A 24677-nucleotide genomic window follows, 5' to 3' on the forward strand; every position below is an offset into this window, starting at 1 on the left:
AATCGTACACGTCTACCTACTCGTTTGTTCTCGCTGAGATTCACGTTGGAATCAATATTACAGTGGGTGATCAACTTATTAGAGCGACGATATGAAGAATAGGTTTCTCGTATTTGCGTGGAGCCACAAATTTAAGACATTTTTTATTTCTGGCCCATACTTCTATCAAACGTTCAATCAATTGACACTTATTACTAACAATAAATGTTCCCACAAATCGTCGATGGGGTTGAAGTCCGGAAAATTTCCAAGCCAGTCAACAACTTTCACTTTTCTCTACTGTGTATAACTTTACAAGCATCGATACATCACAAAAGAAATAACGAAAACTATGTTTAACTAGCTTTTCATTTAAGAATTAATTTTTTAATAAAATCGTCAATTTATGCGAGCAGCTCTAATAATTCGATCACCCATTGAAACTGAATAATTTTACCTTGATTCTCTTGATAGACCGATAGAGTTTCCAGTTTATACGATTCTTACCTGAAAACAGAAAAATGAACGTAGAATTAATTACCCGTGCAAAGATGCACCCTCTCGTGATAATTAACCCAATATTTTCGAGAAGTCTCCTCGATATTTTCGAATACTTCCGTATTTCTAACCCCCGCGAAGCTTAGAAAATCGAGAAAGGGTTAAATTCACGATTGCGACGAGCATCGAGAGAAGGCAATCGACTCGGTTAACGAGACGCGTGAAATTCTTCCTTTCAGGGTACAACAGGCTAGGTCTACTCTCTCTCTGGAGATCGTGAAAAGAGAGATTGTCCAACGATTTAGATAAACATCGAGCTTGTAGGTAGCGAGGAGTAGGTATAGTCCGCATAAATCAACGGCAGCACGGTCACGCGTTCGACACAAATTATCCTTGTTCACGGTACACGTGATACGGTGGAGAACGCAGACGGAAAACAGCCTAGCTGGCTTTGATGGCTGAGATTTCCCAATCTCTTGGACGGTAAATGCTATTCGAGAGAGGCACAGCCTCTCACGGTGACTCATTGCCAGTTATCACGAAACTGCCAACACGCCGAACGGCTGGAAAGGTTCAATGCACTTTCCCGTTGTTTTCGCAGCCCCGGTAAACATTGGAGAGCGGACCGAGGTTTCTTTCACCTCGTTCCTTGGGAAACGTTGCTCTCCCATCGACCAGGGGAGACGCTAAGAGAGTGGCGTTTCTTCCAGCAAAGGGGGTCTATCACCTCACCGTGATCGCTTATTTTCTCTTCCACCAGAGAGATCATCTCGCTTTATCGTAGAAAATTGATTTTTCTTTCTGATCGAACCATCCGAAACAACTCGATTTCCTTTCGACGAAACGCGCGAGTTATTAAAATACCAAAGGGTGCTACCGTGTTTCCTGGTCGTTTACAGTGACGTTTCACCAGAAAGGGTTGCGTTATGCTACGCGACACGAAAACCACGTTTACACGCTTTTATGACACGCGTAGCCGATAACGAGCTCGCTACGTGACTAAATCACGAGCCTCGACCACGTAAGGGAACTTAAATCGTAAACGTATACTTAAAAGTATAAAAGAGTTTGCTCCGTAAATTTGATACGTTAACTTTGATATAAACGTTGGATGAAATTAGGGTTAGAAGGGTCAGTCGGTAAAGGATGCTTGCTTTCCAGTGAAAGAAACCAAGGACGGATGTGCACTGGCCCACATTTTAACCGGCCACTGCACATCCCACCCTTTCGACCATGTTCCAGTAACTTGCTCGAAGGAACACGAACCGCGACCCGGTGATCGTTCGACCCAAGGGTCCACTCTACCATTTCCATGGTTTCTCTACTCTGCTGAGAGAAATCGATCGATACATATGTATATCTCTTTTCTTCTCTTTCTATGATAAAAAAGATAGATTTTTCAAGGAGCAGAATAAAGAAATATCTATGCTAAAATTTCTATTTGATATAGATACGTCGAAGGAGCTGTAGAAGGTAAATCGAAGGTGGTTCAGATCCGGTGTCAACGACTGAAACAAACCCCCATGAGCTTTCTGTGCTAATAGATACTATATTATAGCCATAACGAGAAAGGAATCGTGGCCGCGAGACCGTTTCAATTTTACGGCCGTCCCTATTCTTCACGGCTATCGTATTTATGGTGCACCATACAAGAAACACAACTCAAAGAAGCCCGTTGTGTGTCCGATCCTTGCTGACCATAAATAATTTCAATCGCTTGAATTCAGTCTGATTTATAGTTAATTCAACCGTACGCAGAAAACTTGCTTTACTATGCTCTAATAGCGTTTCAACATTTCATATTTGATGCTTGAAAGATAATAAATTTGGTAAATTTATAGAAGTTTATTAAATATGTAACGAACCTGTATAGATTCTAAATAATCTCGATACTTTATTCCCAATTGATCTATACCGATAACAAATATCGATGCGATTCAGAAATATGCCCGTCACTACTTTCGAATGACCGAATCTCCTGCGAGGCATCATCTCCGTAGCCAATTATTATACAATGGTCTCATTGTGCGGTACGGATGGACGGTCCGTTATTGGCCGCCGATAGAGCTTATCACTGGCGAACGTGCTATTGCCGCGTTCTATACGCGTAGCTGTGGCGCAAGAAATGCATACACGTACATAGACTAGCAGAAATTCACGTATAGCCAGGGGTCTGTGAACTCGCAGATACAATCTCCCTGGGCACGCTATCTATCTATCTGCTGGCTGGCGAGAGAGCCGGCCTGCCTCACATACCTCCCGTCCTACGTAACGTAAAAACGCGTCCCGACACGCGTGTACAACAGAAAATATACACGTCCTGGCCTCTATTCAACGGCCCCTGGACGCTGATATCAGCGAGCCGGCCGTCAGCCCGGCTCGTGCCTACCGGTACACCTCCATCTTTTTCCACCGATCCCTGGATAAATCAGCATACTGACCTGCTGCCGCAACGAGGCTGCCTTTTTCGACGTATAAACGTCCATTCACAGCACGATGCCAATTGAATTATGAACGCTCGCAAGAGTTCAATACCTTGGCCCGGATTCTACACGTCGGACCTTAATTCTAACGAGAGCGCCTCCTTTCAAAATTCTTCGTTTATTTTCCCAACCGTGTGAAGTTGACACCCCCCAATATTAAAATATTTTTAATTTTTATATTAGGGGCCCAACTTCACACGGGTTGATGTTCCAGCTTTCAATTCATTTGAATTTCGTCGATCGATTCCTCCTGCAGGATGGTAAACATCCCTAGAGGGAAAAGGGATGGAAATGTGATCGTAAGACGCGGCGAGGACGCGACTAGCCGGAAAGAAAATGCTTCTACCTCGGCTGCTGGTGCAATTTAATCGGGGAGATCAGGTAGATCAGCTGGCGAAGGTAGAAGAGGAGTCTGGGGTGGATGTTGGCTCGGTCGGTCGCGGCGCGGATATCGACCCCAAGTTCATCGACCTTTCTCTCCGCCACCCATCGACCCCTCCACCTGACAACCGCCGCCATCCCTCGTCTGCTAGCCCTCCCTCTTCCTCCACGCTCTCTACGTCCGGCTACCTACCCCCACCCCGTACCCTACTCTTCGCTCGCTCTCCGCCACCCCGGACAACCAGCAGCTCTCAACCCTGCCAGATGTCCTCAACCCGCGCCACCCTTCATCGATCCACCCCCGCGGTAATTCAGCATCCACTGTTTAAACTCGACTGTTCCATGAATTTCGATGAACGATGGGAATTTTAGGGGAAACGATCTCGAAGAGATCAAGCGATTTCCATTCTTCTAATTTTTCATACCACCGATTCAGACACGGTATTATTCTCGCAAAAATTCGACTGATCGACGCTAACTAACCCGTTCGTTACAGAGAAAGGATCAACCGGCTCGATTTACCAACCGATCTTTATAACAACTTATGAAAGCAATTTCAGTTACGGAGGATTAATGATTCTATTTCGGAGAGAGGAGATTGCCGCGGAGTTTAACCGGGTCAGTTTACGGTGATTTTTGGCGAGGATTGTTTCGCCGTCTCGTTAGAAGGCAATTCGCGAACGCTCGCGGCTTACGGTTAGCGTTTAAACGCTAATAGCCAGCTGGTACACTCGGTCGTGCTTGTAAAACGCATAAAAGTGAAATTGTTAGGGGGGGCTTTTCGTTCACCGAGTTCGCATCCTTTAAGTTGGCTAGTGCAATCAAAGTTTACGAGCATCGTGTCTACTTGCCAACATCCCCTCCCTCCTCTGGACACAGTTTGAAACACCCTTATTGTCCTGCTACCTTTTCCAGCTGGAAATTTTCCCTCGTAACTACGCGATCCGTGAAATTCTACGAAACTGGAGTTTCTAAAGTTTCTGCCTCGTTTCACTCGAAATTTCCCTTCGAAAAAGGGGAACAGAAAATTTGTTAAATTCACGATTATTCGACGAATCTGTTCGATCGTTTGTTCGATATACCGGACGAATGTCGACGGGTAATTAAATTTATAGAGTAATATCATCGATATCGAGGCGAGTAATATTATCGAGGCGCATGTAAATGGAAACACGATATCAGTTAACGATACCGATTGCAATGCATATGCAATTCTCATTACGGCTACATTAAGCTTGATTCAATTATACGATCCACCGATTGCGTAACGAATGAACGCACGAAAATCAAAGATATAATTATTCGGTGCTAAAGACCATGAATCACCTGAGATTTGCATAACAGAGCGAAATGTTAGAAAAATTTGAAAACCGTCTGGACTGTTTATTATTTTAATAAAGCAATGAATCGAGTATGAAATTCTAAGAAATATGCTAATACACCGTACGCCTGGATGCTTAATTTACTACGATAGGCGTTTTCTACTCTTTAATGTATCATTAAACCAAATACCATAGAATTATCCCGCACATATTCTTAACTGCTCTCCCCGTATAAACCGATCATTTATTAAGCATATACAGTTGCTCACGAAAGTATTCGGACACGGTTTAAAACAGAATACCTCGTTTATAAAATTGGACCAAATGATTCAAGATTTTCTGAGAAGCTATACAAATTAATTTACAAAAAACCTTAAGTCATATGGTCCAATTTTTCAATGAAGTATTCTGTTTTAAACGGTGACCGAATACTTTCGCGAGCTACTGTATTCAAGATTTTATCGAACCATTCATCTTAGAACATAATCAAATTTCCACCAAAGCGAAAGATTTTCGCGAGTCGTTCTCGATCAATTACCGATAAATCACGTAGCGGTACGTTTAGCCGGGTTAAGTTATCGACCATGAGGTGTAATAATTCCGAGACGTAGGGTAATTCATTTTCCAGCAATTAAACGGTTCAATACGAAATCACGCGGCGCGCCGCGGCGATTTTTCCGATCTCGATCGTCGATCGTTCGCGATCGATTAGAAGGCAATCTCGCAACGGTGCACGAGACAGTCTCGTGCCGTGGAAAGGGGTCGGCGGCGATTTCGCAGCCGAGTGTCGCGCGAAATTCGCGGCTTATTAGAGGTTAAACTCGTTACGAAACGCCTCTCAATGTTTCTCACGTTTACCTCGGTGCAACGAACAATTACGTAACACGTCAAAGCTAACCAGCAGTACCTACGAAACCGTGTTTGCATTTCAAAGAAACAGGCACACTTCTAGAAATTTCAAAATTTCTTACGAATCAGCTAAGAAATGAAAAAGAGATATAACTAAATATAAATGAAATTCTTCAAAAAAATTTTAATTACTTTCACAACTGTAATAAATGTGTAAATCACTTTATTTAGTGTATTTCAATTGTAATTCTTCATAATATATATTCAAAATTTGTGATAATATGTGTTACTTTTGACCCCGATCTCCGTAGTTACACGATTCGAAAAAACGGTACTGTTACGGCGGATAATTTTCGGCTCCTTTCGTTCATCAAATTCCGTGAACGCAACAGTACCGTCAAGTCGGGGAAAGGATTTCAATTCGGAGGATGTATGAAACAGAGAGAATTGAACGACAAAGTCGGTCGAGTTCCGACAAGTGTCTACCGGTTCGCGTGAGAACCACCGTCCAAAAACGACCCACGGCCCTCCTCTAATAATATGCCAGGGCAGCGTGTAACATTACCGGCAAACACGGTAATTTACCGAAAGCGGCCTTACCGGATGACCGCAACAATTTCGTTAGCCGGGCAAAAAGCTTGCCGAAACCGTCCTCGAGCGGTTGCACAGTCAATCGTTATGCCGTGTGCTTCTTTTCACGGGTGACCGTACCTTTTCTTCGGCCACCACTCCCACAGTGTCCGTCAGTTATTATTTAACCCGTTTCGGTGATCGACGAAACCGTTGATGCCGAGTGAAAGCGTTTCTCGAGAGGGCACGAAAGTAGATAGTTAAATTAAGGTCCAAGTGAAAAACAAAATAATATTAACGTTGATATTCAGGGGTTGAAAGAAGCGAAACATGGTGTTGGGGGTAAAATATTGGGTGTTGGACTTTAATTTTAACAGAGAGATTATGACCGGGTAATTTTAATTAATTAGACTCATCGGGAAAATTTCATTAATTTCTAATTCGTCAATTTCCGCTCGCAATTTTCTATTTTTCACCGATTCCTAAGGTATTAATTAACTTCGGAGCACTGACCTGCGCGTATCCCACGGGAGACGGGTCCAGATGCCCCGTTAGAGGAGAGGTGGGCTAGATCAGCGATCCGAGGGCCTATAGACGTCGGGACGCTACCCGGTCGATACAAGCAACCAGACTAGGAAGTAAACCCGGCCATCAACCTCTGCCTACCACCCATCACCCGTCCACCTCGCCGGCAAGAACTCCCCTCGGATCTCTGAAATTCACCGAGTGCAACGACCTCGTCCCCGACTGAAATTTGGATCCTCTGACTCTCCTCTGCCATCGCGTTAGCTAATTATACCGGCGACAAGCTTCAGTTACGTTTCCTTAACATTCCCTCAAGATCCACCGGAAGGGTGAATGCTACACCCACGCGTTAACCCTTCGACACCTTCCGTGCTGTTCATCGAACAGTAGTTTTCGTTTGACGAAAGATTCTTTGATATAATCAAAGGCTAAAGAAAGTACAACGATCCTTCAAGGAAACTGATGAATCGATTAATTTGCGATGCAAACCGAATGCATTGGAATTAAAAAGCAATGTTAGCAAAATAAATTTCGAGTATTTTTAGAAAGGATTTTTTTGTTACCATTTAACAAGCAAAACAGGGCCATCGGGTGCATTAGACAGGATCGGTGAGTTACTGACCTTAAAGAATGCATCGTGCCTTTTATTTATGCATAACCGAGTTCGCGCACGAGGTAAATTTTAATGCGATACGACAGTGTGGCCAGCGATTCCGAAGAAAGGATCTGTGCCAAGGTAATCGAAATGGAATGCCACCCGGTTGATCCTCTTTTTTTTTCTTTTTTTTTAATCCTTCCTATTTTTCTCCTCTACTCGATCTGGACCCGATACGCGGGTCAGAAACGAACGCTTTTCGATGTTACACAAGGAATCGAATTTTTTCGAATACACATCCGTTTAATCTATCAAGGATTCAATTAGGATAATTGATTTACGCTTCGACGGGACACATCGGTCAATCCGTACGATTTGTATAATGATCGTGACGCGTGTTGCACCTTGGATCTGACTGTTTAATGAGACGAGCCATTCCGTTATGGAAATGCTGGATTATTGATTTGCCAGGGCGTTGGCGTTCTTTTTTTTTTTCTCTTTTTAATTGCGCACACATACGTCGAAGAACGGCATTACGAAGCCGCTTAGAAACCTCACCTTGGATACGGTTCGCGATGATCCAAGGCAGAAGGTGATCTCACTCGTTTCCAACTTTCTCGAAACCTGCTGTACCAAGATTCTCGGTAAACGTACACAAGTCATACGTGCAAGCCTTTCTCCAAATTTCTCGAGTAACTACCGATCGACGAGTGCTGTATTTACAGATACCGACTGTCGGATTATTTTTCGAATTATTCAGTGGAATAAGCGTTCATTGACGAACTCCGTCCATCTCGAATCGTACTATTTGCATCGTCTGTTACTTCACACCTGCGCAAACAACTCCTTCGTTCGCTATCTAATCGTTTCGTTTTTGCAATTGACCTCCGACAACGTCGAGTCGTCTCTGAAATTTTGATAAGCAACCAATTACGCGATGCATCGCGCTGACGTATGGTTGTTCAAAGATGCAAATTTGCAGTTTCTGCGGCTGACCGTACGCGAGCTCGACTCGCGACGGCTACCGCCAACGCGCACTCGAACGCGAGTGCCAGCGCGAGTGCGTCCCACTTTTCTTCGCGGTCGGAATTTTATTCGCGGCCTTTCGAGCGCCGTAGGCTACCACCGCGAGAGACGGTATGTCGCGTCCCCTTGATACGGTAAATCTACGATCCAACTTATCCTACACCGACACCGTTTCGTGATAAGGACAATGATATCTAATCAGATATTCATTTACTTCCAAATAAATCAAATTAAAGGGTATAACAGGATAAGGTGGTCGAAAGTGTCTCTAAACCAAATTCAACGATCGTAATTTTCAATTCGGTTTTGAATAGAACTACCAACGTTTGATGCACACTAATCTTCAAGTTAAAATTGAATAGATAAAACTGTACATCCAAGAAGTGTATCTTCACGCCTACGTAATTCAACGTTACAACACGGTTCTTGTCGCGTTAATTTATGGCGCAGATAGTGTACTTGCGACAACCTGTGTCGACGAAATTAGCAACACCGCAGGGTATTTTGAAAAAACGGGCAAAGTTCTTTTTCATTCGATTCCCTCCTCGACGCAGAGATAAGAGAATAACAGTCTTATCGATCGCCAACAAAGTACAATACTCTGAAATAGATACTTGAATTGGCGTATTTTCTTTCTGGGTGGATTCGTAGAAGATAGGTGAAAACGCGGATTAATTCGCTGTCGATATTAATTTCGTCGATCCTAATTATCCCCGGTGCACCCTGTTCCACTTATTGGCTACATTCGTCAACAGCAACGTTACAAGGAACGGAGCGCATCAGTCACCTACGTGCTCGACAGCTGTTTCGTGTAATTCTGCCTCGAATCCTCGCGAGATCAACGTATTTAATTGGGAACGACTTCCGCGTTAGCCAGAACACGATTCAACGCAGCCAAGTTACCGGACTTTTAATAAACATAAATTTCCATCCGGTTGATACTCGTAGTCTTCGTTGATTCAAAGTTGACCGATCGAATCGTATTAACGCGCGAAGCGGTACTTTGACGATTTTGCTCTAGTTTCCTGGTCGACGGAGAGGGGGGGGTTCAACGTTTACCAGATAGAAAAAGAGAAAAAGACGGTTTGCACGGTTACGTTTGTCTGCTAGCGCGCTCGACAGTCTGCAAAAGTCTTATCTGTTGAATAGCTTCAATATTTGCCACGAAGGAAAGTCGTGCCGGCGAATAAACCGTTCATTGTGTTCCCGATAAAATAACGTCACGGTTCGCGGATTCTGCCACGATCGCGAAAAAAATTCGACGCTGGCTAATTCAGCTGTTGAATCCTCCGAGGGATCGATTGGAAATGCAACGGTCTTGCGAATATTTGCAAAGTCAAGAATGCTATCTTATGTATTCTGCGTCTGTATATTCTCTATGATAAATCGCGTTAGGAGAGGAAAATTTCTTTCAATTTTTCCTATTCCCTCGGTGTTGGAAATGTCAACCGATAGAATAGATGGAATTACAATCCCTTTTAGCGGAAGTTGCAAAACGGAATGCAATAGAGGGTTAATAACACACTCGAAACCTGAATTTTTTCGAAAATAAAAATCGATATCTCGAGAACCGTTCATTTCCAACAAAAATGATTATGATAAATCGCATGAAAGACTACGATTGAAAATGATTCGGTCGCAGCTATTCACCGTTTCCAGTCCCGAGGATCGCAAGAATCTCGACAATTGCAGTTGCACGCGGCGTCGATCCAAAGTCTCGATCAACAGCCGCGAGTCTCGATTCGACGTTCCATACGAGGAACGTCCAATAGGCACACAGTCTCTACACGTTGCCAAGGAAGGAAGGTTACCGCGAAGCTGATCCCCGGGAACCCTGAACGCGTTTTCAACGCGGCAATTGCAACGTTGCGTTCCAATTATCACGAGATAATTAGCATCGGATATTAGCCCGTCGTTTCGGCTACCGGTACATCTCTGATGAATGGAGATTCGAAAGACGAGTAGGCCAGTTACTTAACCCTTTGAAGAAAACGTCGGTCGGACAATGAGTGGCACATCGTAAGGAGGAAAAGAGAGAGGAGATGCTGGCACGTGAGAGAGCGTCGGTATATAGGAGTACGTACGGTTCGAACAGGAGTGGTTGGCCACCCCTGGCCTGGATACCGCCGCGTGTTGTTCACCTCCGTGTGAAAGTACTCGCGGCACGCACACGCGGCAACACGCACAAGCTTCTGCATCGATTCGCTCGTGCGTACACCTATCCAACGGGTGGCCCGTCTCCTTCTTTCCCCTCTTTTTTTCCATTCCACCCTCGAAACCTTTGCGATCATTCGAAATAGCGCAAAATGAAAGAGAAAGAGGAATGACTAGTGTCGCGTTAACATAAAATGTTTATAATTGAAAATTCGTCAGAGATGAAAGAACGGAAGGACTCCCCGTTGTTCCAGGTCCTGCGAATATTTTTCGACGATAGATGCTTCGATGACGCAGCCCGCTTCTTGTTTGGTCATCCTTCGAGAAATCTTTCGCAAGTTTAACGATCGATTTTCGAAGTAAAACAGCGAGACCCTGATGGATACACCAGTGAAGGCACGGAAATGGTAGCCGTGGATCGAAGCATAGGTGTTTGTGTTTTCTCTTATTTTCTTCTACCTGGAAGTCACTTTTTCTTTCTATCCGTGCTTTCACTGCTCTTCTACCGTTTACCCGTTTTACTTTCCTGCCTCGTTCTACTATCTCACTTATTCCACTTTTCTTTCTTATCCTCCGGTCTACTCTCTCTTTCCTTCTGTACTTTCTTTAACCAGCCTTCCTCGACCTAGCTCTCTTCATTTTCCTTCAACCCCGTTCCGTCTGTGCTGAAGAATCCTTATCGATTCCTAACCAAAATTTCATCCATCACCCGTCGAACTCCTTCGGGCTCCTCTGTCTCTGCGGATTCGCGTTTTCGTAGCTGTTCGTGTAACCACGCGACACGAAATGACCGCACATAGGTACGGACTGATGTACCGTTACGAGGCAGAATGGCAGTGTGGCAGTGTGTTAGCCGGGCAGGATCACGTAGGTAGGTTGCTGGGTATAGCGAAGGCGGTCTCAGCCGCGTGTTGTAGGTGTAGGTATACCGGTGAACAAGCTAGCAGGACGAGGACGAGAATGGACCGCGGACGAACAGAGCGAACCACGAGGAAGAGGACGCGACTCTTGGAAGATCTACTGCAATCTTCTCGTAGCTAGGACGAGCAACCAGCTGCTCGTAGGTAGTCGGGAACCTGTCCCTACAAATCTTTATAACCGCTACCGACGTCGTCCACCTTCCTCCTTCAGCCTATGCCTTTCACGGACGATGCGACGGTGTCTGTAATATATCAGCCCCACCCCCCGAGTTCTTCCTAGTCCTTATGACATTACGAGGACCAAAGACCTGGAAGGACAATGGACTTCCGGGGGCCCGGCACCCTCGATCCTCTATATTCAATCTTATCCTCGCATCGATTAGCATCTCACTGTTTCTTTGTTTGAAAATTCAAACTTTCCAAGCGGTCATCTCGGAAATTCATCGCGGGATTATTTATTTGTTTCGACACCGAGCGAGCCTGTTATCTAAACAGTTATCGTGTACGCGGTAATAAATTTCTCGGCTTCTCCGAGGAACAGGCAAGAAACATCGGATATATCGATGGCGTAGCGGGTGAAAAAGTGGGTCAGACGTGTCCAGCGCAGAGGAATGTCAAAAATCAGCATTTGCAATTCGAGCGCGCACCGTTACTCCTCTCTCTCTCTCTTTCTCTCTTTGATTCCTTCAATTACGCGCGAACGGTGTCGGATATTCGGGGATAATTGCGTAATCCTTCGTCGATACTTCCGCGTTTACGAAGCGGACTCGAAAACGAATTCCCCGGACGATTGCATACTCGTCAAACATTCGCTCCGATATTCTAATTTCGTAATCCGCGAATTAAACGCTTTATCAGCAATCGAATTCGCCATCGCGTTTCGATGACATAAAGAGGTATTGCAAAATAACACTCGGGACGTATCGATTCGAAGCTTAAACGAAAACTACTACGTAAGCATTTGCAGCTTAATGTTATTCGAACGTCGAAACGCTCGACTCGAACGACAGGAGTCAACCAACTGTAAAATTGTTATTACTTGATAAATTATATTCGTGATAGCGTTTTTTTTTTTTTTTCTTCTTTCTATATATATATATTTCTGCTCGACGAACAACAACCGGCTTCGATAAGCTCCACGACAGCCTTAACATCGTTCCAACCTGATACCTCCGACCTGAAACCACTTTCACCCTTCGAAAGTTCTCCGTCGAATGGATCCAAAGCGATTATCAATGTTCAGCACGCGTTTATTCGCCTTTTCAATTGTCCTCTCGAACGGCAAGAGGAAAAGAACGTCGGTCAAAAGCCTGACCCGAAGACGATAAATAAATATTAAGCTCGGTCTAAACGGCTGATGGCGGTTATCCTTGATAGCGATGGCACTCGAACGGTATCGAGACACTCGAAGTGAAAACTAAAGAAATTTTTATAGAAATTTCTTTCTCCGATCGGAAAATCGTTTTCATAAATCGAGCTCGAATAATCATTTATACAGCACCGTTTTAATTAATTAAAAATTGAAATGTACCGGCGAACGGGTATAAGAGAGTGGAATCTGTCTGAAATTCCCATCGCTAGCTGTCGATGATTCCTTCGTAGCCGTGACAGATACGAATGAAAATAAACGAGTAGCGAAACGAGGAAGAGCAGACTGACACCGTGACTGGCATTGTCCCATTGCTACCTGCGCGGCGGCCGTTTCTGCCTGGACGACGTTAAAAGACAATTAATCTGAATAACTCAGCCTAGACCCGACTGTGCCCCACATTTCGTGATGGTGCAGCCGTATACGCTCGTTCGAATCGTGCCAAATGCAATCGATGGGAAATATAAACGTATCTATGATTCGAAGATGAGCGTAGTTGAACGTTTAATTAAAGAATAATTATGCAAAAGTTTGCAGTGTCTCTAAGGCTCGTCTTTCGCAATGAGATATTAAAAGCGATTAACACTTATCTCATCGAATCGACACGAAACAATGGCGAAACGGAAAATCAACCGCAACCATCGCGATGTATTTCTATCGATGACTCCACGGAGTCGATTATGCCCGAGTGAGAGAAGAACACTTCCGTGGGGAGTACATCAGTTGGTGAACGGACAACTTCTCCTTGATGATATATAATTCTAATATTTATCTAAATCTCTGACATAAAGAAAATTTCTGTAATCTGATCCATGCGAAACGAATAACAAAATCTGAATATAAAAATAAAAGACACGACCGGTGATACTCGACCAGCCTTAAAATCAAAGATTGACCAGCAGAAGAAATAAAAAAGAGGACACGGTTGTAAAACGCTGTTAGCCGATCGAATGTAGAAACTCGAAACGCATAATGAGCCTGGTATAGGAGGAAAAAATAAAGAGGGAAAGATTTATCCGAGATTCCAGCACAGGGTGAGGAGAAAGCCACCCTGCGAGAATGGGCCTAGACCACAGCTGGGTTTGGCTCGAAATAAAAACTGTTAGCGAGATAAGAGGCGCGTTTGTACATGCGGGATTCGCGAAGCGTGGGCGTGGAATCGAGCGGACTAGTCCGCTTGGCTAGTCTGGCCACGATCTCGTGGAGCCGAGCCAAAAAGCCGGGTCGAGTTCTTGTTCCTGGCCAAACATCGCCTTCCTTCGAGTAACCGGCTGCTAACGATGCCCATTCAATGCTATGTTTCGAAAATTTTTCAAACTTTCGTCGACGGATCGTTGTGTAAGTCTGGGTCACGATTCACCCGATCGCCGTTGTTGAAAATAGACGAAAATCAAAGTAAATACGTGGGTAAACATCGAACTGCGAATAGTTCTCGAGATGTCCATCTAGGGATCCCTAGATTCTTGAATTCCTAGGGATGCCTAGATGGTTATAATGAATTCTATCACCGAGATCTTTCTTTTTATATTCCCCATAAGCAATAAAACTTTTCGTTACATATGAATAAACTGAATTCTTATCGAAATCCTAGTAACATTTCAGAAAACTCTCCAAAAGTACAAAGCATTCGGACGAGCGCGTTTAACGAGAAAATTCTTTAACTCTCGCCCAAGTATTTTCTCGGTAGTCTGGGGGGAAACTTTTTCTCGAGTATAAGTTCGCAAACACGGTCGACGAAGCGCGAAGCAAAGAAGAACTTTCGGTCGAGAGAGGAGGGAAAATTCAGCTGAATGTCGAAACAAGGGTATTTCAAGGTAGAAAGGTACGAGTCCGAGTTTTGTGCCGTGGGTCGCATTGTTCGAGGGAAAAGAAAGGAGACTCGAGCCCGGGTTAAATTTAAACAGCCCTCGTGGCTCGTAAAAGGTAGCCAGCTAAACTGCTCGGCCAATTTCCAGACTTTCCTGCCCGCCGCTATCGTCTAATGGCCGTCCTTTGGATTAATCTTAGAAGGAAGGACGGAAAATCCTGTCTGGCATCGAAAAAAAAAAAAAAAAAAAAAAAAAAAGAAGAAGCGGACCACCGCGTCCCTTTATTTCGCCCTCGAGCGAAGGACACTTGACAAATCTGCCTGTACAAGGAATTATGAAACTATACGAGCCTCTGGCCGGCTCCTGATGCAACCTTTATACCAGACTCTCTCCTTCTTCTCCGCTCTAACTCCGGCGTCTTTGGAGAAAAATAAACGAAAACGGCGATGCAGTGGAAGAAAAAAAAAAAAAAAAGCGGAGAAACAGCCGGCAAAGGTGCATTCTCCGACGAACGTTGAACGACGCCTCACAATGGCGTCTGAGATAGTCTGATGAGGTTATTTGTTACATTGTTCGGATATAATGGAGAGGGCCTTGCAATGGATCGCCCTGATCCCCCTTTCTGTTGCTCCAAGGATCCCGAGAGATGTTGCTCGAACGCGGGCCCGAGCTTTGATGATGGCTGGCCTGCTCTCGCGTCAGGGTCGTCGGGCAGATTTTTGGCACGCAGCGAGCTCTCACCGGCCTCGTAACGGAGTAACCGAAGCAAATCCGCTTCACTTCGGGATATAAATCGTGCCGGGGGAAGTTTCGGGCGAACGAACGAGTTAGAGAAACTTGCTGTCTGGATGATCCAAGGGACGGTAGGTGCTCGAGGCGTTCCTTCGAAGGGGATGAGAATAACTCCAGGATGCTTCTTCGGAAATATTATCTGGGACATAGGTAGTAGACCACCGTAACCGGGGATTATGATTCCAAATATCAATGGTTAAGATTCCGAGGGTACCATGTTGGCTCAGGGCTCAAACCGTTATCCTCCAGGTCGCAGTGGGGCTACAGTTGCGAAAGAGAAACGCTCGACGAAGCGCGATTCCGCGTTCGACGGCGACGTCACGCGTCGCATCCGAAATAGAACGACAGCAGGACGAGGCGCGGTTCTCCTCGTCCTTGTTCAAAAGAGTCGCGAGCGAGCGTGTCGCCGGGAGAAGAAACGTTCCAGTTCGTCGTCGCGTCGGTTCGACGGTAGACACTCCAGGAGGGCGATATTAACTGCATGCGAGTGTTCTAAACGAGCTATTACCATTGCCGGCCCGTTTACACGAGATGTGGCAATTACACGGTCCCAGTCAACGACGCGGGGCTAGAATCTTCCTCGATCGTTGCCCCAGCGACCGGACAATTATCCTCGCGGTATAGTTGTGCATGCAACGTGGATGCTTCGTCCGTCTCCAGGGGTCCGGATGTTCCGTTCTCCTCTCCTTTTCCTTCGTCCCTTTCTCGTTGCTCATTCACCAGCTTCGCCTGGCAAGAACCAGTGACGAAGAATTAATTGCGGCTCAGTCCTTGGCGCTGCTCGCAAACGCAACGTGGGGCCCCGGCCGCGATCCTCTTTGTTCGCCCGGACTCGCTTCCCGTATCAGCATGCGTGCTACGTTCTCGCCGCTGTGTGGGTTCACCGGCTGCTGGAATGCACGCACGTTGCCTCCGGAGGACCACGTTCGGTGGCCCTCGAGCGACCAGTTCGCGGAATATCGATGGACCTCGATCGGAAACATTGCCCGGACAAGGACGATTGTCCTTCTCCAGGCAACTGAACTGAACTGAACTGTACACTCGAGAGAAACGTAGCCTTCGTTCGGCTAGCAGACTGATCTAGGTACACCTTCTTTCATTGTTCGAAATTCTTCGTGGAATTCTAAGAAAAAACTATGCCACTGCCAACGATCGATCAATCGTGGAAACGATGAAAAAAAGATGGTACATGGTGTACAATTGGCAAGAGGTTCGTTCAGACGGCAGCCGTGTTCGTGTTGGCCAAGTATGTCGCGGTCGTTCACGGATGCGGGTCTTGAATGAACCGGAAGGAACATTTGCCACACTCGGCGGATGTAAAGATGCTCCTGGTGGCGCGGTAGAGGCCGACGAAATAATGGAAGAACCGTCAGCGGAATTACTTGGCACCGGCACAATGTTTCTTCGTCCTCGGTGACCTACTTCCGGCCAAGGAATTCTAATCGTACGATACACGGCACTGCTCGAAACACGAAATCAACGATGCCGTACGTGCTCGATGGAAGGACCAATTACGAGGTTTTTACCTCGAACAGGTACAGTACGGAGCATGGTAGGTTCACCTGGGGAAAATGAAACGTTATCTGGGAGCGATTCGCGTACCACCTAGCCGTGTGGTAATTTTTTCTCGCTCACGCTTCGAATAGTTTCCGCGAATTGTTTATGCCTCTCGCTCCGGCTGAATTGTCGACGTTGTCGCGCGTTAATCAGTTTCGCTGCCCTTAATCTGGAGACTCGTTAACGTTCTAGGCGGCGAGCTCGAAATGTTCGGCGTTCGAGATCTAGGGAGTTTGATAGGGCGAGGAATGTGGACGATTAAAGAGGGAAAACTCGTTGCGAATGGAGGCCGTTTCTTTTCGCTTCAGCCTCGAAATTGATCGTAAGGGAACGAGTCGAGAATTTCTTGCTTCGATGGAGGGGAAAAGAAAAATGATGGCAAACGGGCTCGCTTACGACACGATATTTTCCATTTTGGCCCAGAAGAGACTAAAAAGGAAACGCATCTCGAGAGTGTCCCGTCAGAGGCTGGAGGAACGGCGTGACGCGACGCGACACGAGACGAGCACCACCAAGAGGTCCAACAATAAACCTATGCTATTTTTAAATCGATTCACGATTCAGGGAGCCGAGGAGACGAGTTCGTTGCAATCGCTACGTCTACGCGTAAACCCGGCGTGTCGCGATTCGTGGAGGCCAAAATCAACCCACGCGAACATCGGGCAACCAAGTATCGTCGAAGGGATCGAAACTATGCGAATTCTAGTTGGCCACCTTACGCGACGAAATTAGCCGACTAATTAGACGATGAATCAAGTCGGACCGAGTGACGAGAAGCAGAGACAACACGATTTAACTGGTCCCTAGTTTTGTATCGAAATCAATAAGGAAATTTGCCTTGCTGAAGATTCTCATTGAGATGAGATGACTCGACGTAAAAAGAAAATGAAGAAGCGAATACCACCTGTCTGAGACACGATCCGTATCCAGCTCTTTCGTGTTAAAACTGTGGCCGAAAAAGTAACGAGAATGGTCGGTGATGAGGGAGCGGAAGAATTGCAAGTTACGAATTCGCTGAAGTATCAATGACGCATAGATAAATTTACACCGACCGAGTAATAGGATGTAAAACTCGTGGCAGCATCTCGGGCTCTGCCGTTCCGACGCGTTAAGTGCCATCAATAACAGTTCATTCGTCTTTGTCCTGATATTAAAGTTGACCGCTCCTTTGACACGTTTGTTAAAGTGGTTACCGGCGACTTACTAATTATCCGTGCTCGTCCAATTGCAACCGGGGCTGTTCGCCGCAGAAAGGCCTTCCTTCGTGGTGATTTGTAAACGAGCTGGCCAACTATTACGAAATAACGCCATTTTCTTCTTTTTCCTCTATCGTCGATCGATCAAACGTTCTCGTCTCATTGAGAATTCTTTCCTTCGATCGGGAAACGAGGAAGCCGAAAGAAGGAAAAGAGGGAGTGCTCTTTCCAACAATAGAAACAAAGGCCACATGGCCCGCGGTAGCTCGAGACAGAACATCCCGACTCCAAAGAGCCGGTGCATCTCTCGGTATACATGTCGAACCGTGCAAATATTGGACGAACTGCTGGAATTTCGGGTATATTTTAAGAGATTCATCTGGCCAGTCGGAAAGTTCCAAGAAGTAATTTCGATCTTTACGATGCTTATTCTCGAACGTTGCGAAGATACGGCAATCCAATCCCACCTCGTTTTTATTATCGCAAAAAAAAAAAAATCGCAAGTTATCTCTGATACATCATTTTAATCAAACGCGATTCGTATCTATTTTAAGGTCTGCGAATCTAGGGATCCCTAGATGCGTTTAGTAACTTTTCACTTTGAACCTCCGAGAGAAATTATTAATAGCCGAAAATATTCCTCGTCTCTAAGTACGAAACGACGAGCTTTGCTTTTCTTCTTCTTTTCTCCTTTCCCTTTGTGTTCCTTACTTTGCCATCCACTCTCTTCCTCGGAGGTGCACACCAGGGCGCAGCTTCGCGTGTTCGAATGTCAATGACGATGCCGGTGGGCAGCATGTACGTGTGTTTATCCGAGAACAGCGGCAGCCTTGGTAGGCGCTAAAATTCTCACTTTCAGTCTCGTTGAGGTCGGCCCGTCTGCCTGCCGAAATTCCGGCCACTGATTCACCAAATTGGGACCCGTTCTGGACGCGTTACAACCAGCGGATTCGGCCTGACACCGATCACCGCGAGCGTGAACCGAGGTCGCGTTGCACCAAGATGAAAAGCTGTCTCGTCGCGTCGGCTAATCTTGACCTTTCCCCTACCGCGCGTTAAGTGGATGCTCGTTAAATAGCCGATCGTCTGCTCGAACGTCAACGCTTAGTTGACAAATCTTAGTTTGAAAAATCTTATAATTTGAAAACCAGCAAATTGTCACCTAGTCAATGGCATTTTTTAACACTCCTGTTTATTAGTATCCCGTTATCCACGAGGCCATCGGTAATAATGTTTTTTTCCTCGAAATAGATAAAAAAACGCGCTGTTAAACAATGCAATTCAACCACGCACCTGATACGGCTATCAGCAATAAAAAGGAACAGATAACTCGGCGCGAAGATAAATAAATTCACTTTAAATTCGTGGAATTTCGTTGAGACCATTCCAGATTTGTCGGTATTTAAATTTACAGAGAGAAATGATGAATATTTTTAAGTAAGACATTAAAAGCAGGAAAGGGTAGAAAAGAAAACGCAAGAATGATCGCATCTCGAGAAGCACGATCGGAACGCCAGCATGGAATCATCAATGGCCGGCTTCTAAATTATTACCGTCCCTATATAAACTCTCATCGCCCTCAATAGCCGCTTAGCCCGATTATTGGTGAGTTTCCTACCAATTACGGCTACCAATGCGCTCGCTCGTCGCGTCTTTTCCAACCATCGAAATTTTCCTTAAATTTTGTCACAAAAACATTGCAATTCCTACTGCTACGTCCGTTCCCTTTCAACTATCTCAATCGAGTCTCGTACATTACTATCAACGAAGGTCGGGAGGATAATGGAGGAGCAAGAGTTGTCCCCAGAGGCAGGAGGATCAGAAGGAGGTATAAATAGAAGGCATTGAGCAAAGAGAGTGTCGAAAATACGCAAAAGCCAGCGATCGGTTCCGGTATGCTCAACGACACCCTTGAAGATTACGAGTACATTCTGAACAATAGTCCTATCGATTTACTAATCAACCCCTTCAAAGTCAATCAGCACCCTTACGTCTCGGGGTATCTGATGAAGAATTCGTGCATCCATCGAGTATGATAGAATTCGATGGAAGATACATATGCGGAGATGCGAGGAAATGGCATGGTGGCCGGATATACGACGATAAAACCGAAAGTGGCGTGACGTGGACCCGGTGTTGCCCTCCCCTTGCCCGTCCGTCCCACACGGTCCTCCTCTTGCGGTGCGTTCCTTCGTTTATGCTCCCGCCAAGGTTGTGTTCCGTGTGACCATGCCCAAAGCCATGTCGTATATATGCAAAGCAAATGCAAGGTCGCTCGCGCGTGTCTCTGCCGTTTCTATATACCGTGGCGAAACACGAACAGGATCGCCGCACACCAACTTGCAATGTAACCAGACGAAATGACGTGGCCCGAAACGGTGGCTCCGTAAAAATCCCCAGAGTCTGGTCCCGTCTCATTCTGGCCTGCAGGCAAAAGACGAAACTGGACCTTGACGCGTGTGTCGGTGGCCATCCTCGATTTTCCATACGATCGTGGGAAAATCGAGCGGAAAATTTGCTGGTATCAAAATCACATCGGACGGTACTTCTAGGGAATTTTCTATTTCGCAGAGTATCAGGGCGTTTAATAAGTCTTGTAAGTTCTTCTTTCCAGGGAGGTTCTAGAACTCCTCGGATCTAGGGATTTTTCACAGAGTTTTCCATTTCAATCAGTTGGATAGATTCGAAAAGCTTGTTGGAAGTATAGATAAATGGTAGAAACGAGCTCGCGAATCGACGCTACGTTCGTTATCAACGGACAACAATTGTCTCTCGGTCGTGTTAGTCATCCGCGGATGAATAATTCATGGCGGGAACCCACTTTACTCGAAAGACAAACATCGAAACGTTAGATCGCTGGCTCGATCGAGATTTTGCTACTGAAGTCGTTCTTCTTTTCCCACGCCTCGAAGGGATTTTTATTTAACCCTTTTAATATAAGGATTTCGATGTGCCATCTTATAATATCAGTGCAAAAATAAATTTAAAAAAAAAAAGAATTGAAGAGCAGAAGGAAAGTGAAAACACAGTGGTATAAATCAAAATTTATCTCCCAGGCTGCAGCGAGCGCGGACCAAGAAGAGAAAGAGACGCGCGAAACCTTGCCAGAGGAATCTTTTTATACGGCCTATGGCCACGATCGAGTTTTTTTCGAGCAACATCACACTCTCGACAGCGAAAGAGAAGATTTGGAAAGACGGAGAGACAAAGAGGAGAGGATGAGACAGAAAAGAATTCCAAATAGACATTTCTGTGCGAAACAGACAACGAAATACTTCGAGCACCTTACGCGTTTCCACTTCGCCTAGCTGTTAAACGCTCAACCTTGAACGGTATTTATTGACCCATTCTAGATACTAGATTCAAGAATAAGCTGATTCATTACGCGTTTCATTCATTTACCGTTCTACCAAGTGATAACCGAAAATTCGAGAAGTGCGAATTAAGAGAAAACCCTTTATACGTAATCTAGAAATAATTAGGTATCTATAAATAATTTAATAGGCGAACGAGAAGTTCAGGAATAATTGGGAACAGTTTACGGAGATTGATGCGAACTATAAACTAGTTTCTCTTCTCGATGATCGTATTTGAATCTGGACGAGATTCAAGAATATAATCGGGAACAGTTTTCGAAGATGAATTTTCACAGTTTCGAAGATGAAATTCTGATCGTTCGGCAATGTCTGGACATCGAGTTCTAGCATCTCGTGCCGCTGACCTGGTCAGGTAAATGATCGGCCATTTTCTTGGAATCAGCTTCCACGACACGAGTTGCCATGCAACCTGGCTAACCTTTGCCAAACCCCGATGCTTCACGTTCACCGATCAATCTTTTTCACGTGTTTCAATCTCATAAGCAACTACTTAAATATAAATAACTTACAATCAGTCGATAATAAGAAGTGGATGAAAATTCTGCAATTCATTGCTTGACTCTTACCTGAAACAGAAAAAGAAAATCCAACGTTAGAAAGTTAAAACTCGAACCTAAATCCACGAAAGAAAAAAAGAAAAGAGGAAAACAACTGAACACCCTCTCGAATAAAAGTAACCCAAGCCTCCCCGAAGTGAAGCAGATTTTCGAGATTGAATTATTCGAATATCCCACGAGTATTTCAGCTATCTTTTCCACCCGCCCACGCGTTTCCCGCGATTCAACGAGTTTCGACTCGAGACAGCGTGTAGAGTTCGTCGAAAAGGCTCGTCAATCATCCCTCAGCGCGGCCAACTTCCTCGAACGTCGGTCCAACTGTCTGCATCAACGCTCGAATCGAATAGCTAGAGAGGGCAGCGAATATATACGACTTGACGAAGAATCCTCTCAGGCTGGTACGGGGCAATAATTAAGCCTCGGAGGAGAGAGAGCAGGTGCACAGTGCAGCAGCAACGAACGTTACACGAGGTCCTTTCATCCCGGTTCGTCGGCGTTAGAGTAACGAAGACGGGTTACCTCTGTTCACCAACACACGTATACCAAGAGGTGTGGGTAACCGGTGAACCGCGGCACTGGGCTACCTGGATGTACCTGGAGACCCCAGTGGTCCGCATTCCAAAAGTCAAGGACTCCTCTCCCAACTAATCCGTGAACGTTGCAGGCGCCTCTCTTTTCGCCACGTGCCTCTCTTCTCCACCTTCTTCCACCACTTTTCTAGGGAGCCCCATCGGCGTGCCCGGGGCCTTCCAGAAAACGCTCGTAGATCATCATCGCGCTGGCTACCCCTCGATCGGCTCGATCGACCGATCCATCGATCGAGAGTATCTCTTTCACGCTCTCTAATTTTCATAATAGAAGAAAGAGTATTCTCTTTCCTTTGAAAAGTTTTCGAGAAAAGATGAAAATCGAGGAATAATAATTCGTTTCCCTGGAGCTTCGCCAAGAAGAGTCTCGATGATTTTCGAATAATTTTTTCATTCGATAAACATTCTGGTTTCTGCGACGCGTTTTTGACGAGACACAACATTGCAATGACGATATGCAAATTTTCGGAGGAGTAGAATTATTTAAATGTTGAGCAACAAGACGAGACAGTCTCAGGGACATAATCGTGTGTACCTCTTTCAGACCAGGTCCAGGTGTGAGTGTATTTTTTCAAAATGAACTTTGTCTTTGCTATCGTCACCGTAGGAAAAGAAACGATTTACTCTTATTTTCCAAATGATTGAATTTTAGAAATTTAATTATTTCGAAGAGCAATCTTTTACTTTCTTCTCTGCGTAGAAGATCGGTCATTATCATATATGCGAATTTTCGTGTTCAAAAGCCGTCCTTGGAGGCGTAAAGGTGCGCGCACGCGTTGAAAATCAAGCGACCTAGGCGAAGGTTGAACAGAAAACGATGCCTGCAGGCAAAACGGGATACGGCTATTCTCTGTTCGGTCCAACAACTATACCGCTTCCGACTATGACAACGAAGGTCGACGTAAGAAATATCGAGGAGGACCCGTTAACCAGCCGAAACACTAACTCACCTACCATTATTCTCGCATCATTTCATTTTGTTATTCACCCGGGACACCGTTCGGTTAACTCACTTTCCGTCGAAACGGAATGCCGAACAACCGTTTAACCCGTTCCATACATTTCGATGTAACATCGTTGCGTTACATTTAACTATCGCCCCTCTAACGCTAAAGATAGAAACAATCCTGTGATGTGAACGAGTGAAAAAAAAGAAGTCGTTGATGAAAATCAGAGGTCTCGACGGATATACCTTAATAAGGGAATCGTACCTTGACGATCGCAAACCGGTGTTACAATGGCGCAGAGTTGACTGAAAGTGGGTGACCCAAGGATAAGAGAATACGAAAAAACAAGCCTCCACTTGGTCAACCGTTCCATCGACGCCGTTCATCCCTTCGAAGAATTGATCTTTCATGAATTTTTCATATAAAATTTCAATCAATATCGGAAATTAAAAATAACAAATTTCACAATTTTTTTTAATCATTTTCACCTTCCCTGAGATTCATTGATTTTCATTTTCAAAAATGAAATTTCATCCCTCCAAAGGGGTGAATTAAAAATCATTAGCGTTCGATAAATCGTATAGGAATCGGGCCAGTCGAGACGGAACACTTTTGTCAACCCGCGTCTAATCCAGTATCACCGGTCACGTAGGTAATAAATAAAGAAAAAAAAAAAATCGGTGTACGTTCAATGACCGAGTTCGAACCATTAAATAGCAACAGGTTTCGCTGCTCTCTAAGCTGCTCAAGAGAGCCGCGTGACGTGTACATACTCTCTATACGTCCCCGTATATCTTTCTCTGTTCTTGAAGGCCCACGGAGGCGGATAAAGGCGAGAATAAAGTCGAAAGGCATTCACCCTTTGGTGAAAGTAGTTCTCCGATCGATGTCGTCGCCACGTTCTACCCAAGACCCGACGCCGACAAGCAAGCCTCACCTGCGCCAACTTAGTGTGCGTTTTCTGTATGCAACAGGAGGCTTTCACACGCTCGTAATTCGCGTTTTTACGCGGTTTCATCACGTTTTCATCCTTTGGATTTTATTTGCTTCGCAGCCTGGGAGTCTGATTTCGTACAGGTACCAACGATTCGTCCGAAGAATCGGCGTCCACTTAATGGCTCGACTTTTTTTTCCCCCTCGAAATAGGGACTGGACATTTTTCTTGGATAATCAAATATTCTAATA

At 45.2% G+C, this 24677-nt stretch overlaps 1 protein-coding gene across 2 annotated transcripts in view; it reads right to left on the reverse strand.

Moving 5' to 3' along the window:
• Positions 1–24677, reverse strand: part of LOC117608003 (ATP-dependent DNA/RNA helicase DHX36) — a 69558-nt gene that overhangs the window by 19414 nt on the left and 25467 nt on the right. The window contains exon 17 of one of the 2 annotated variants that reach the window (XM_076693176.1): positions 14713–21967. The exons of the other annotated variant lie outside the window; for it this stretch is intronic. The gene's annotated coding sequence lies outside the window, so the exon portion shown is untranslated. Of the gene's footprint in view, positions 1–14712; positions 21968–24677 lie in introns of those variants that run through there. 2 annotated transcript variants of the gene reach the window in all.

Source organism: Osmia lignaria, chromosome 3 (assembly GCF_051020975.1).
Source record: "Osmia lignaria lignaria isolate PbOS001 chromosome 3, iyOsmLign1, whole genome shotgun sequence".
Classification (NCBI taxonomy): Eukaryota; Metazoa; Arthropoda; class Insecta; order Hymenoptera; family Megachilidae; genus Osmia; species Osmia lignaria.